Genomic DNA, 12,716 nt, shown 5'->3' on the forward strand with positions numbered 1-12,716 from the left:
GTAACATGAACAGTAATTAGAGAAATCGGTGTCGTTATCTTTGATCTCCAAGAGCATCTGAAGGACTGTGAAGTCTCCAGAAGTCCAGAAAATGGCAAACACTGCCTATTTTTAAATGGAGAGAGACAAAAGATCAGGGCACTAAAGAGCAACCTGAGTTGCTCCAATCCCTAGAAAGCAACAGAGCTTGTTCGTTTCCATGCTAGACCTAGGAGCACTTGTAAATATGGGGATAAATAGTAAATATCACGTATCTCGACTTTAGCTCTGGCTGCAGTCTCACATGGCATTCTCTTAAGCAACGTAAAAGGAAAGACTAGGTGAAAATATTACAGTTTGGGTGAATAACTGGAAAATTGTATTCCAAGAGCTGTGCAGAATCTGGTAATATTTAGTGTTTACATAATTGACCTGAGTGAAGGTCCAGAGAGTCCACTAATTAAATTTGAAGATACCACCAGGACAGGAAAGGCTGCGAGCATCTTGGAGCACAGAGTAAGAATTCAAAATGGTCACTGCATTCACCTCTGCACAGATGGAAATGAGCTTGGTGCAGTCTAGCAGAGATGGAGCCTGAGGCTCGGGAAGGACAGGGGAGCTGTGACCCCCCTATTTCTAGCCCAGATGGCCTGGAAGATGTGGGACCTGATCCAGACTCAGTGGGCATCTTTCCAGCTGTGCTACCAAAGCTCAGATCAGATGTTAAAGGCCACCTAACCATTCAGATCAGCCTGGTGTTTATGGAAGGCAGGGGGAAGATAAGGCATAGCAGGAAGGGGTCATTTACACTACAGGGAGGGGGAAGATTACATTATTGGCAGCTTTTTATAAGACGAGAAGCTTCTCAGAGCTCTTTATAGGCTCCAGCTATCAGAATTTCATCTAATCTATTAAGAGACTTCTGGAAGAAATCCTCTCTCCAACCCCCTGCCATTGTTCCCCCCAATTCCCTTACTCTTTTTTGAAAAAGGACATGATTAACCCTCAGCATGTGCAGCATGGAAAAGCCAGCGTCCTGTTTTCAGCCATGGGGACATAGTCAGATGTAGGTACCGTCCTTTCCCTGGAGTGGATTAACAGCAGTTGATCCACACAGTCTGTTTTACCCAGCTGCTTCAGGCTCCACAATTTCATACATGAGTAAGAGAAAATTGCTTTGGTTTAAGCACTTTGCTGGCAATCCAGCTTGCCAAAAACTGCCTCCAGAGGTGTGGCTCCAAGTCTTTTCCAAAGCCATCAAGAATGCCATCCCTTTAGTAGCTGCTGAGTTGTATTACCCCTCTCTCCCATCCCCAGTGTACGTTTGCCATCCTCACATTGATTCCAATACCCATGGATTTGTCTAGTCATCTCCCTCTTCCAGCTGACCCAGCTTTGACATGCACTTAAATCACTATGCAAAGACCGAGCTCAGTCCTACATAGCACAGGAGAGACACTTCCATCTGCCCTGAATGGGACCAGATCTTTCTCCAAATCTGGCTTTCTCAGCCACCAGCACTGGAATGGGTACTCACATGCCTTCTGCTCTGCCCGTATTTCTGCATTTCTTCGGGAACAGTTTGTGTTGGACTCAGGTGGGCACAAGCATGGCTGCACATCTGTCAGGTTAAGAGCTCCTCATCTGCTGTGAAGTTCAAACAAGGAAGATATATGTTATCCAGTGCAGTAAACTGGCACAAAACTACCCCACCAGTGTTTTTTAAGCCCGTATGTCTTGACAGTATGAGTTTACTCAGTGGTTTCTATCACCTGGTCACAGCCTTTCTGGTCTGGTTGTTGGTCCCTAAAACCTAACTGCTGGCACACTTGCTGCTGTCACAGCCTTCGCTCAGCAAGGAGCTGATACAGCGGAACCACTTTTACTAGAGCCCTTTTACTCCAAGAAATCAACTCAAATTAGCCAAAGGAGGCCCTGAAGTGCATTAATGAAACTACACTGAAACCCTGTATGGACAGAATACCCTTAATTTATTTATGTTTAAACTACCTGAGCAGCAAAAAGAGCAGGATCGAATTGTGACTACAGGCTTTCTGCCTTCCCACAGGGATTAATGCCATTTTTCTAATCCACTTTAACAGTTAATTTATATTAATTATCTTGATTTTCCCTGTGGGTTAGTGCAGAATGACTCTTAATTCTCAGTGTGGAAGCCCTTATTCCAGAATAACAGTGCCTTAATCCTAAACTAGTTTAATCCTGGCGTGGATTAAACTAATGTGAAATAAGGCTTTTGACTTCCAAAAAAGAGCAGCCATGCAAAGCACTAATTAGGACAACTCTTCCATTGCAAACTCACAGGCTACAGTAATCCTTGCTCACTGGCGCCGAGTCCCATGGTTCCTCTGTGTCTGCCTGCTGCCACTCTGCCCGTAGTGCATCCCTTGGCAGATACAGTGGTTGTAAACCACATCCTGCTAGGCCAGCTCCTAGCTGGCCAACTAGCCTGAGCCAACTGATTTGGCTTTGCTGTGCGGCAGTGTCTCCAGGGGAGCAGTGAATCCTGGAGAGCAAAGGCTAGCAGAAAAGCACCCTTTTTTTCTGCTGGCAGGTATAAGCATTAGACACAATCCCTTTCTTGGATAAGAGGAACTGTCCTCCTAGCAGAGGAGAAGGAAGGTCTGTAATACATCAATATAGCCAAAGAAGTCATCTCATGTCACTGCAAGAAAAAAAAGATGACAAAGGACAGAGTCATTGGTGACCCTCGTGGAAAGCAAGAAGAGTTATATGTCAAAGTGATGGACAGTGAATGCTTAAGAGCACCTTTGGAAAGTGTCTGTCAGTGCTTTTGAACAACCCTTTTTTGCTTGGGTGCGCAGCTTGCAGAGTGTCCTGGTTCCCTTGTCACACAGTGACAGCCTGCTGGCTCAGGGCAGGTGGGAGGAGAGGCTGTGAAAGCCACCCGTAGCTGCTCTTTTTGTCAGAAAAAAAATGTTTTATTCTGTCCTAAGTAGGTGCTATGAAGGAGACAAGGTATGAACAGCAGCACCTTCTGCCAGCATGGACACCCCAGCCTCACGTAAGACCACGCCTCAGTTTCCCCATTATAGACTGGCAGACTGGTCCCCCAGCAACTCCATCAAAGAAATGTCTGTCCATACACAAGGGATGGAGTCTCTATATAAACCCGTATCAGTGCTTGTCAAATACGGGGAAATGAGACTCTGGTATCCAGTACCTCTTAGGACCTCCGCCTTTCCTTCAGTGCCATGCATCTGCGACCGCAGCCTGTGGCATAGAAAGACTTTGCTAGCGAGCGCAATGTCACTGTCACTGCCCTCCAGCCACCTACAAACTCAGCTGCCAGAGACCAGCTCATGGCAGCACCGGGAAAGCACCCGTTTCTTATGCAAACCAACAAAACAGTGGGAGATCTGCCTTTTCAGTGTGTTTTGGGGTGTGTTTTTAAAAGAAACGCAGGAAAAGGAGCAGTGCGGTTGGTTTTCAGCAAGGCTTTGCTTGCTGAAAGTGGCTGCAGTGGAGCTGGTGCCCAACAGCCAGCCAAGGAGCCTGGAGGAGTCCCCCAGAGACTCCCCCAGGATGAGTTAATGGAGGATTTGACTGAGAGCCAGTTCAAAGTATCAGGAAGGTCGCAAAGTGAGATATCTGTCAGAGTCTCCCAAAAGACAAGGAACTTTTATCGCCGTAGTTCTTCACACTTGAGGCACTGAATTTTTAAATAGAGAAGGAGAGCAAAACTACCTGCCAAAGTTTCAGCACAGATACACCTAAACTCAACTGTTGAATAGTACCCTGATAGCTGAGCAACAGATCACTGGAGCTATCTTCAGGTTCAGAACAAAGGGAGGAAAATAAAGAGCTTTTAAGGCCAATCCTGTTCCTTTTATTTGACATATTTAGCTGAGCAATTCTCTGTGAAAGTATCACCTGAGCAGCAAAGCCATCCTGCTTTACAATCTGCCTGTAATGCATTTCCAAGAAAAGAGGCAGACGCAGCATCCTGCCTTTCAGGTTAACCTTTGCAAGAGAGGGACAAGGATGGCACATCTCTCTTGGCTTTCCAGACTCTCTGAGTCCCCCTCCAAGAAGCTGCAGGGATTTATGTCACACTGAATAGATCTTTTGACATTTAACATTCTGGCAAGTTATGATAAATCCACGTAAGATGTAAAAACTCACGCATTTTTAATGGTGATTAGCTGTGGGGATAAAACTACAGAGAAAATGGCTGGATTTTCCGTCTCTGTTATCTTAGAGTCAAAACTAGATGTTTTTGTGGATGCCAGGTCTCAGACTAAGCCGCATAATTGATCTCACGCAGGGGTAACCTGGTGAAATAAAAGGGTTTGTGTCATAGGGCAGATCAAATTAATATACTTCAAGAGCCCCTACTGGTTTTAAAACACCAGTGAGCTTATTAGAGCCACTTGTTAAGAAAAACCTCCTGGGGAGGAGGAGAAGTGCAAGGCAACACAGGCAGGCAAAGGCATGCCTGTGAGCAGAAAGCACCTATAAGTGCACGTCCTTCCACCCTCATCTTCGCAAAGCCTGTTGTTGTTCACCTGGAAGGGATGTCCTTTCAGGTCCCTGACAAAGTCCAAAAAGGGATGCAGCCGAAATGAAGCCCAAGCAGCTGTGTAGCTGTCAGGAGTTGCTGTGCTCATTGCTGGCACTGCACACCTGGAACAGCTGGCCAAGCCTGCCTGCAAGCCAGGACACAGACCATGTCGTCCTTATAATTAAAATTAATTCCCTGAAGTGCTTTCTCCTCTTCCTCAGACACAGCAAACAGCTGGAGGCTGAGATTACGGATGCTGATGCCAATTAGAGCTGTGATAAGGCCAGACGCATGGGGAGCATTAGCACAGAGCTCTGCTGTGGAGAGACGGCACTCGGAGCTCCTCTGTGTCAAGGTACAAGGTAGCTTCCAGCTGGGCAGAGAGCAATGCCGGGCTGCGAGGGCAAGGATGGCCAGTCCTGTACTGTCATGTCCGCGCAGTGGTATGCGTTGTCTCATCCATGCATCCCACACTGTGGAGGCTACCTGGAGACAGGCAGAGTGCACCCACTTTGGCAGTCCTCAAAGGAGATTTGGAGGAAGGCCCATAGGATGTAAAAAACCAGCAAGTGATTGATGGGGGCAGCAGCTTGTCTTTGCAGGTCTTTAAAAAGCTCTTTGTTCTTCCTTGGTGACAGAGAGACATCCATGATACACACATAGGTTGGGAAAACAGAGTTCCCCCCTTCCTGTAGAAACTAGACTGCCGAGTCTGGCTTTTGCTTTTCTGGGTCACAGTGCCAGCCATGGTAAAAACAACCCTTTTTTCTCTCTACCATGTCCATTCCCAAGCAGGGAGGAAGATTTGCTTGCAGGAGGGAAGTGCCTCACAGCAGCCCTTCCAAATTCAAGGCTGTCTCCTGCTTGCTGCAGGTGTGCTTGCTCAGGGGAGCAGTGTCTGCAGGATGAGCCTGGCTCAGCCCCAGCATCCCCAGGCAGAGCTTCTCTAGGAAGGTGAACTTGTACCCTTAGGGGACCCTCTGCCTTAGCACCCATCCCTGCTCCAGAGCAGGGGGTTAAGGGATGTTCTGGCTTGCTTCCAAAGCATCTTTCATCTCATACCATGGAGAGCCGAGGCACTCTGCCAGCACCCAAGGTACCACTCACGCACCAGTGGGGTACTTTTCCCTTTTCTCTTCCCAATTCTTAGCAAAATGTTTTAAGATTTTTGTTTTTTCCAGTGTGAGCCAAGCACCTAATATTTTTCTTAATCTCTTCTTTCAAAAGAGCTGGGTTTTACTGCAGATTTTGCCCAAGGGTTTGGCTCGAAGCAGATACAACTTTGATCAAAATGACCGAGGTCTGCTCTAGCACAGCCCAGAGCTCCTAACACAAAGGTTTTGCTGTCCTTGCCCCTGGGTAGTGCTGCCAACCATGGAGATAACTAGCATGTCCAGCATCATCCCTCCAGATTTCAGAGCAAGTGGGCACACTTTCAGGAATCTGGCATTTTATGCTTTTGGCCCCCACATCTTAACTTTCTTTTTAAACTGGTGCAAAGCCAGAAAGGTGCCAAATGTTGCAGCAAAGCACAACACATCTCCCACCTGCCTTGTTGGACTCAGCTGCCCAGCCAAACAAAGCAGAGGAGAGCATAGGCAATCTAAGAAAACCCCAGAGCAGCTCAGGAGCTGAGCACTATATAGGCAGATAGAGACAGACAGCCACGCACATCCTAAATCCAGACGCTTCCTTTGCTTAGAGTAATTTGCCCCTTGCTGAATCACATGCTGCCATGGAGGGATGTGTAGCCTCAAGGACAGGGCTCTCCCATTCCAAGGCTGGGACTTGAATGAAACCCAGATATCTTGTCATATTGGGCATGGAGAGGTGCATACTCCCTGCTCTCAGAGTGAGCCTTATAGAGAGTGACATAGCCCATTTGCACACACAGAGGCACTGGGAAGCCAGCAAAAGAGAGTAAACATGGCTTTTCCCTCTGTTTCGTGCATTGCTTTAAGCACAAACCTCTAAAAGGGACTATGAGGGGCTGGCATGCTTCTGTGACACTGGGTTTATTCAAACACAAGGATTGCTTCCTACCCTGTTCAGGGTTTGGGAATAACAACTGAGTCCACTTTGGGGCTTGGGAAGGGGGTAGGTGTTTTTCTGAGGTCCCACAACCATATGGGACTGTGATTTTCCTTCTCCTTTCCTCTCCCAAGCCCACCTACAGCTGCCCCTGCTCACCCCTTCCTCTCATCCCACTCTTCCCTTTTGCAGCCAAAATTATGAAATCAGGTGGTAAAGATTAAAACCACTCCTGAAACCATCCTGTGCAAGAAAGGAGCATTTAGAAGGCTAAATCCTCCAATCCCCTTATTCCAATTAGGATCCTTTCTGTTACAGACCTGGAAGCGGTACAAGAAAATTACTCCAATCTGCTCTCAGTAGATAGCAGCGTCACGGTCAGCTCCTTGGCATGGGAAAGGCTCACCTGCAAACATACAAGAGAAAATCCCCACTACACACATGGACTCACACACATACATATTAAGAAAGAAGAAAAAGAATGGGGGAGGTAGAAGTTCCTGAACACCCCATAAGCTGATTAAAGGGTATTTTACTTTTACGTAGGAAGGATTTAGCCATGCAGTTCCTAGTACCATCTGACCTCAATAAACTCCCATGCGATCGGCAGGTGCCGCCATTGGAGGGGGTCACAGCCTGTGCCTGGGCTCCTCGAAGGCCAGCTGCACCTAGACAGCTTCATCAGGACTTGTAACACCATTGACTGACATGTGTGGTGGATGAAATGGTCCTTCCCCAACCTTCTCAGCCTGTCTTGACCCTTGTGCACTTAACCATCTCAAAGCCACGGACCTTAAAGAGAGCAGTGCAGAGGCTGTAGGAGCATTTTGGCCAGCCAAGGTGTCTCCATGAAGAAGAGCAGCCCCAGCAGATCCTGCATTGCTGCAGTAATACAGCTGGAGTCTGGACTGTGGACAAGCTGGCAAGGGATGCTACCTTGTAAGGGTTGCCCTGGGTAAACAGCAACCCCAAGGGCTGGATGGGCTTTCCTGGTCCAAGGCAGGAGCAACAATGTCCCCATGACACTGTAGCAGCATTTATCCAGCCTGTTCTTAAAGCTCTCTGGAGGCGCAGTCTGAATGCATCCACACTGCTCCTCCAGCCAGAAAATCTTTTCTGATCTCCTGTATCAATTTCTTTGAAGTGTGAATGGGAATTTCTCCCCTTCGAAACTCAGAATGACCCCCCCGAGCTCTGTGTGCTGATTTCTGAGAGTCTGCCTGCACCCTTCTTGTGGTGTGGGGCCAGGATACCTAGCTATATGATGAAAACCTCTTTTTCAAAATGCAGTTTCTTCTGTCTTTTCCTCCAACACAGAAAAAGGTCAGGCTCATGTGCTCTCCTTAAATATTGCCAGTTTGGGGGCTAATACATTTAACAGTTTTAAGATGCCCCATTTCACACTGCAGGTTTGGTGACCCCTCCTTCCCACTGTAAAGAGGGGAAAAGACACCTTCCTCTATGCCACTCAGCTTTGATGCCGTTGGGATGGGTTAGCTTGGGTGCACTAGCACTTAGGTACACTTTAATGCAGAGCCTTGGTGTCAAAGTGGGGATGGTCCCTCTGTTTCGTAACCTTTGCTCATGCCATGCACGAGGGTGTCCCCAGCCAGCAGCGTGGCTGCTGTGAATAGCCCTTGCACCTGTGGCAACTGGATTTACTTAATGCAGTTCACCACATGTCTCTCCAGGCTGTGCATGTCAGTTGGTGTCAAGCCTAAGCACAAGTGACTGCACAAAGATCATGGTGGCTTTACACCCATCGATGTCCTCAGGGCAGCTCACCTCCTGCTCAGGGATGGCCCCAAGGCTCACAGACCCCTTCTCCCTCCTGCCCTGGCGCATCTCTCCCTGCCCTCTTCAAGGAGTGTTGGTGCACGGCCTCAGCGCTCCTTAGTGTTACCTGTTTGTGGCACTTTGCTACACATCCTGTAAACATCGTGTTGTGTCCCATAAACAGGTAAGTCACTGGCAGCTGGTAGCAAGGATCAGTTCAGCCCTGACTTCTTGCAGCTTCGGGTACAACAGCTGTGCAAAGAGCAGGGATCAGATGAGGGCAATAATTTCCTTTGTCATTCTCAGAGTCAATTACAGGGAGCTTTTCTCTGCAACGATGCTGCACGGAGATGATGGGTTAGATTACAGTGATTAATGGATGATTTAATCATGCTTTGTGCCTGCTGGATGCAGGCAAGGGGAATCTCCACTCCCACTTTGAATGCTCACACAAATGGAGAATGGGAAAAGCAAGGCGCAAATTCACAAAGCTCCATTCAGCTAATATTGGCAAGCAGTATTGTTTATCTCTCCTGATGAGAATTTAATGTTAATTCTGGTTAAAGGAGAATCAGATGTTGTTTAAGGATTGGGGATTTGGTTTGGACTCCAGTTTATTCAGGTATAAATTTCAGCTTGCAAAAGCTTTTGAGTTTCCTTGCATGGTCCTGAATTTCCTCATCAGTGGCCTCAGGAACTGCATTTAAGCTCAAGCCCGTGGTTGTCACCTGCATTATGTTGCAGCAGTGCTGGGCATGGCCACACACTTTTCTACCCCTTCACCTTTTCACTCTCTGCCACTGTTGCTGCAAGGCAAAACCCATTTTTTGTTCTTCATGTTCTTCCAGTCCCCAGAAGCTTTTACTCTCCTGTTATTCACCCTCTGCTGCCATCATGGGGCCATTTCGTCATTGCAACCTCTTCTGTGTGCCTCTTATCTAGACCCGTTTAGATTCTCACAGCAAACTGAGTTTCCCTAAGAGCTTCTGGGCATTTCATACCCACTGAGGTTACTTCCAAAGGAAAGGAAATCACATCAGTCATTTTTAGCTCCTTATATGTTGTTTAGCCTTTTTTTTATGAACTTCTTTTCTTTTCTTCCTTGCATTTTTCCTACATGGTCTTTCTCACTTGTAGATGTTTGGCAATACCATGAGCCCAAGCTGAAGCTGGCCACCACCGACACAGATATAAAATATGAATACAGAAAATATGAAGATTTAAATGCAAAGAACAAAAATACAAGAACCGCAGATGTCACTAATGTCACTGGGGGCTCCCAAAGGAGGGCTGGGTGGCCAGAAGAGATTTCGGCTGCAATGGGAGAAGGATGTGACTCACAACTCATCTGTACCTAGGTATATAGAGAGGAAATGCATTGAATGAGGCCGTAACACTACAGAAAGTGTATCAGAGTGATGGTGGGAGGAGGGCAGCAGGGGGAATGCCAGCACTAACACAGCTGAAGAAAGCAGTCACTACAGAAAGGAGAGGAAAATGTTTGGGAAATGCCTGGACATGTACAGGACTGACCTGCACTGGCTCAAAGGAGGAAGTGGGCTCCCCTGTCCAAGCAGTGGCCATGGCATCTCTCGGTCCTCCTGTCCTGGAATGGGACCTGGAATATCCCTGCTGTTTCTTCCCCTCTCTTTTGCAGGGGTCTGGATGCAGACTGCAGTCACATGCAGTAGTGCTAAGGCTTGCTGCTCATCAGTGCGTGGGTTATTCTTCCAAGGGAAAGATGATGGGGAAAATCAGGTCCCTCCCAGCCCTCTGGTCATGGAGATGCCCTCTGCTTTTCCAAAGAAAAAAAGATAAGTAGACAAGAAAAAGTTGTCTTCTCTAGAAGATAAGAAGATTTATTTATAACAATTAATCCTTCCAAGCTACTTTATATAACATAAAGAAGGAGAGAAAAGGCATAATCCTATTTTGTCCCTCCATTTCCATGTCACTTTTAGCAGCAGTATTTGAAAGCAACCAGCTCCAAACCCCAGCAAAGGCAGGAAATATATTCAGGATGTTTTCTATGCATGTACAAGTATGCTTCTTTCTTTGAAGCTGTGATAGTGTCTGTTCTCAGCAGACCTTTCCCAGACATGGCTGTGAAACCACAGCTTGAAAGGTATTGTCTCCTCATGCAAAAGTCAGCCCTCATCCTACTGATCAGACAATGTTTGTCACTTGTAAAAAAGTGACACATTGTTTAGCCAAATCGCAGGTACACACATACAGTCACTGACAGTTCCTGGCAATTGCAAACGAACTACTAGCCAGGATTAAAAAAGAACAGAAGATTAAGCTCCTATCAAGAGGTAATTAAAGCCAGGAGGAGAGATAATGATGACAATCATAATGAATCAATTGGTACAGGGATGTTTGCCCAACAAATTACTGTCATTATAGACAGAAGCAGGAATTACTACCCGTCAGCAGAAATACAGTCCATTGAACTGCTGTGAATGACCTGATCAGGTTTAGAGAGTAATTAAAAGGACATTCCAGCCTGGATGCATTATTTGCTGTTAATCATGATTACTCATATTCATATCTTTGCCCAAATAATTGCTTCTGATAAGGGCTGCAGATTTATAGGGGGCTACGGAGAGGAGTGGGCCAGTGGTGCATCATAGCTGTGAGACAGCTGAGAGCCTGGAGTGACCACAGTTTGGTGAGTACCACTGTGCTGACATGGTCAGGCTGGACGGGCTGCCTTCTCCCCTCTTTCAGTTTTTGGGTGGTGGATTTTAGGCCTCCATGATGCTTTGCTGAGCCATTGCCATGAGACCATCCATCTCCTGAACAGCAATGCTGGTAATATGTGGGGTGTTCCTCCTCTGGAGCAACCAGTGGAAAGAACGGAGCCCAAACAGCAGCTGGACCAGATGGCTTCCAGAAATACATGGTCTTTAGTTTTAGGTAGAGCACAACAGATGGGCAGGAATAAAAAGGTGTGCAAACTGGCTGTGTACCAGCCTTTTTGGAAGCTCTCCTAGAGATAGTGCTCCTGCAGGGTGATGGGAGCCTTGATTCAAAGCAAAGCCTTTGGGTGCAATCTGACATTTCAGCAGTAGGATTTGTCTGCTGGAAAGGTCTGAGATGCTCCTGGGTCCAGGGCTGGCCTGGTGCACACTTCTTTCAGCTAAAGGTCCCAGCTAGCTGAGGAGTTTGCATTTATTGAAAGCCAGCGTCACTGGGGAGGGCAATAAAAAACTCATAAGTATCTTAAGAAGGTTAATCAGCTCTACTGTGATGACACTGAAGATCTATCTCCTCCCTGGGGTCTGACTGATTAAAAAAAACAATGCAATACATCATTATTGATACACAGGAGAAGTTCCCCAACAGCCATTACTGTTCCTAGCAACTTCAGCAAGCAAATATGGTCTGTGTAGGGAAGACAAAAGTATGTCCAGAAAGGGAAAAGACGAGTTGATCCACTTGATTAGCAGCTAGAAAGCTTATGAAGAGAGGGGAAACTCTGGAGCTAGAGATGGGGTTTAAAATGGGCTCTTAAATGTGGTGCTCCAAGACAAATGCCAGCCCAGGATTGGCACAAGGAAGGCCAAAATGCTGTGGTGAGATCCTGGCTGGGGATCAAGGCATTGCATGGCAGGTACCGTACAGATTGAAGGACACACTCAGGATCCAGGTTTCCCTTCCCTGAAGGGTGGTGTGCTCTGGTTTTGGTGGCTGTTTTCAGCTCTTTCATGTCCCTCGGCTGGGAAGCAGTAGTGTGGAATCTGTTTTGTTTGGACTCCAATAAGAAACTGGTCTTTGAAATGTCTTTCTTGTTTTAATTATTCCATCCCCCTCAAAGCCAAATCAGGCAGGAAAACACAACACTAAAGCATCAGAAGTATGTGCGATGCGAAGCTTATGGCTCCTTAATCATGCAAAACCTCTCACCTGTCCACTCTGCAACCCCCATTAAATATTTGTGCTGTGGCTTACAGCAAATAAATTTCTGTATAAATCCCCCACTCTTGTCCTTCCTCGTCTTGCCTCTTCTCATCTTGCAGTATCTCTAGAGTAGCAAACAGTCCCAGAAGGGTGGCTAGAAAGTGTTTGGGAAACTATGACAGTCCTTTAATGCTCTTTGTACTGTCTAGTTTCAGACTAAAATAAAACGAAAGTGGGAGGACTTTGATTTTGGGTTAGCAAGTACTATCGGAGTTTCCAGGACAGTGACTAAGAAAGCAAGGTTTGCTTCTTAGCAGGAGGAGGGCAGGTATATTATAAATTACAGATATGGCTCCTGTGTAATCCTTGGGGAAATGTGAGCACCCTCTTATAAAGGCACATACACATCTCTGCAGGCATAGGGCTGCAAAAAGAGCCTGGAAATAAAAGGGGAAAACATGCAATGGCTTGTGATAAACAAAAT

The sequence above is a fragment of the Harpia harpyja genome, chromosome 16 (assembly GCF_026419915.1).
Source record: "Harpia harpyja isolate bHarHar1 chromosome 16, bHarHar1 primary haplotype, whole genome shotgun sequence".
In the NCBI taxonomy this organism is placed as follows: Eukaryota; Metazoa; Chordata; class Aves; order Accipitriformes; family Accipitridae; genus Harpia; species Harpia harpyja.